Raw genomic sequence first — 3,199 nt, 5'->3', positions numbered from 1 at the left:
CCTTGGTCAGCCTGCCCATTCTGTTGTGCACCCGAGGTGGGGGCTGAAGAGATCAAGATCAAGGGCAACAGGGGTGAGCGCACTGAGCTCTTTCTCTGGGACGGAATGAGAGATCGCTCAGGATACTATTGCAGGGTATAGTATGTTTATTGTGCAGCAGAGCAGAATTTTTAAAGGGTGGTAGTGGGAAGCAGCTTATTCATACCTTATATGATCAAGACAGCAGCGGGTAGATTAATGGTGAGGGTCTTTCCAGTAAACATTAGGTAAGTGGTCAAGCTAGTTTGGGGATTGAGGAAGTGAAACCGCCAGCTAGCACAGAGGGGATGTGGGTTCCTGCACAAGGGAGACTGACAGGGGGAATGGGATCTGTTAGGCAGGTTCCTTTTAGCTCAACCCACAGAGATGAAAAGCCCCTGAAGAGACTGACAGAAGGCCTGTTCCTCTCACGCATCCAGGGGTCCTCCCCTGGATGGTCCGAGCTGCACTCAACCTCCCTTATGCAAGGTCCCACAAACACCCAACCAAAAAGATATGGGTACACTTATCCAGAGCAGCACAATTCAACAGCTAAAACCTGGAAGCAAACCAGGTGCCCAACAACAGATGCATGTCTGAGAAGGCTGTGGTATATTTACACAATGGCACACTATGCAGCTATTAAGAACAAAGAACCCACCTTCTCTAATTTAGTTACGTGTGCATGTTTATTCTTTCTTCCTTTCAGTTTCGGTTTTCTATTCTACTCTATTCTATTTTACTGTGAAGATCAGGTCCTTCTAAGTGCACAGTTTCACTTCTCTGGGGCTGAATTTCTAAGTTTTAATCAGATAGAAACAGAATGAGAAGAGACACCACAGTGCCAGGGTTTTCCTTATTGCTATGGAATCTCATATGGTTATGGACTTGGCACCTTGCTTTTATCATACATGGTGAGGCACACGCTCTACCTGGTGAGATAGGTTGCTAGCCTATAAACACTTTTGTAACAAGGATATATTGTTACACATGTAGGATAAATAAAAGTTCAGTAGAAATCCACTTGTGAAGTCAGTGAAGGCAAATTTTCTTTTTCCTTTGTATTACTGTCATGGTTGTCAGTGGGTCTTGGTGCATGGAGGACCAATCCACTACTCCCAGGTATAATTTATTTTACCTTTATTTTCTTAATAGAGATAGAAAGAAATTGATAGGGGGAAGTGAGGAGGAGAAAAAAAAAAAGATACCTGTATTGCTTCACAGACTTGTGATACTGCCCCTTTCTCCCCGAAGGTATGGGAAGGGAATTTGCATAGGGATCCTTGTCCATGGTAAAGTGAGTACTCTACAGGGTGTGCTGAAGCCCTGCCCCAGGGTAGTTTTTCTTTATTCACTTTATGAGTGCTTGTGATTATATGATTGCATGGACACTAGCACACAACTATGAATTTTTGTGTTTTTTTTTCAGTTATTTTTTGGTAAATATTGACATTAACATTGTACTCATTTTCCCTCTTATACTTACAGGATAATAGAAGAATCTGGGCCCTCGACAAATCAGGATGAGCTATCAGCATCTCTACTGGAGCCACTGAGACAATTCGGTCAGGGCTCTCGCTCTTGCCAAGTGGGCTCAAACCCTTCCGGTCCGATCTGGAAATAGGGCCTCAACATGTGCGGTCAGTCTTTCCGCCAGGATGCTAAGAACTTTAGATTCATTAAGTTGGACTGGGTGTACTTCCTGGAATTGGTCATTTGAGACATTTACAGTAGAAATGATAATGCTGTGTATAAAATAAAAAGGACTCTGGTTGAAAGAAAGAAAGAAAGAGAGAAAGAAAGAAAGAGAAAGAAAGAAAGAAAGAAAGAAAGAAAGAAAGAAAGAAAGAAAGAAAGAAAGAAAGAAAAAAGGTCTGAAGATGGCTCACCCAGTTGAGTGCACTCTTCAGCATGCATTAGCATTCAGGTCTGAGTTTCTATGACCACACACTCATACTATGCTTGGCACCAGACAGAAGCTTTGTGAATGGTGGGATAGCTCTTTGGTGTGTCTCTTCTTCTCCCTGTCTCTATCAGAAATGAAACCACAAACCACACACACACACACACACACACACACACACACACACACACACAAGCTTTTTTTTTTTTGTGACCAGTGGAGTCATGCACACAGAAACCTAAAGCTGAACAAAGGAATGATAGAAATAGGCAATAGAAAATTATATTTATCTTTTGCTTCTATGGTTATCACTGGGCCTCTGTAACCTGCACAACCCCACCATTCACACTGACTTAGAGACAGAGATAGATAGAGATGTAGAGACAGAGAGAAAGAAATCCACACAGGAAGGAGACAACTGCAGTGCTGCTTCAAAACTCAGGAAGCATGCCCTCATAGGTGGGGACCTGGGGCCTAAACATGAGTCTTTGCTCATAGTAATGTGTTTTTGATACTTGGAGCTCTACTGCCCAGCCTCCTAGAAAATTATAGTTAAAGTCCTTTGTTGCCTAGTCATAATATAGGCTCTGAGATGAGATCAAGATACAGCTTATTAAAATTATTTTAAAACTAGAAATATTATACTAATTTTAACCATCTATTAATCACATTAAGACATCACCATCAAATTTGGAAAAAAAAAAGTGTTTGTTAACTCTGAGTGTTTACTCTCAATTTCACCCTGCAGAAACTATTATAAAGTGAATGGAGTCAGAATCACATTGATCTTAATAACCTAGGAAACCCTAAAGTCCCCATAAATAGCAATGACTTGTTTTGTTTCATGACATGCTTGTTTGAAACACAGTTCTATGTAGCAATACAATTAGATATAGGAACAAAACAGGAATCTCAAGAGTGACAGTTTGAATTCAAACTCTGCTCTAGTCATTTCCTACCCATGTGGTCATGGGAAAGTTTGTTAAACTTCCCATATCTTCTTTTTTATTGGAAAAATAGCACTAGTATCAGTGCCTGCTTGTTAGGATTAGGATAATTACAAGTACAGTGCAAATGTTTATTTAAAAATCATTTTTGCTACCTTTATTTACCTGACAGAGATAGTCAAAAGTTGAGAGGAAAGGGAAGATAGAGAGAGGGAGAAAGACAGACACCTGCAGCCCTATTTCACTTCTCGTGAAGCTTTCCCCCCTGCAGGTGGGGTCCAGGGGCTTGAACCAGGGTTCTTGCACATTGCAACATGTGCTCAACCAGGTG

At 41.2% G+C, this 3,199-nt stretch overlaps 1 pseudogene; it reads left to right on the top strand.

Moving 5' to 3' along the window:
- The first annotated feature begins 1,535 nt into the window (after positions 1-1,535).
- Positions 1,536-2,843, top strand: LOC107522388 (small ribosomal subunit protein uS14-like; annotated as a pseudogene).
- Positions 2,844-3,199: the final 356 nt, after the last annotated feature.

Source organism: Erinaceus europaeus, chromosome 15 (genome assembly GCF_950295315.1).
Source record: "Erinaceus europaeus chromosome 15, mEriEur2.1, whole genome shotgun sequence".
NCBI lineage: Eukaryota > Metazoa > Chordata > Mammalia > Eulipotyphla > Erinaceidae > Erinaceus > Erinaceus europaeus.
This window is presented reverse-complemented; position numbering and strand designations above follow the sequence as displayed.